Source organism: Buceros rhinoceros, unplaced genomic scaffold, assembly GCF_000710305.1.
Source record: "Buceros rhinoceros silvestris isolate BGI_N320 unplaced genomic scaffold, ASM71030v1 scaffold20897, whole genome shotgun sequence".
NCBI classification, from domain to species: Eukaryota; Metazoa; Chordata; class Aves; order Bucerotiformes; family Bucerotidae; genus Buceros; species Buceros rhinoceros.
In genome coordinates, this window is record NW_010421828.1 from 3,421 (window position 1) to 3,720 (window position 300).

The window sequence follows — 300 nt, forward strand, 5'->3', positions numbered from 1 at the left end:
AGCCCCGAGACACAATGCCCCCCTCAAGGGACAGAAAAGCACATCGGGGGCTGCTGTGGCTCCTCCCCGGGGAGATCAGGAGTGTCCCCCCGGGCCGAGCCCGGCACCGGGCAGACCTGGGCAGCTCCTCCTGCCTCCCAGCAACTCGTTGGCCCATAAGCCATGTCCACTGAGCTCCTGTGAGGGGCTTTGCAAGGGTTTAGTTTTCCGTGAACAGCCTCCTAAAGACGGAGTGGGGGCAGGGCTAGCCGGTGTCTGCCCTGACCCGGGCTCGGGGACAGGGAAACGGCCTGCTCTCCG

The 300-nt window shown here is 65.7% G+C and overlaps 1 protein-coding gene across 1 annotated transcript in view; it reads right to left on the reverse strand.

Moving 5' to 3' along the window:
* The window catches only part of LOC104496676 (cyclic AMP-dependent transcription factor ATF-7-like), a gene marked incomplete at both ends in the record, with an annotated part of 12,017 nt that overhangs the window by 2,411 nt on the left and 9,306 nt on the right, over window positions 1-300 (reverse strand). The window lies entirely within an intron of this gene.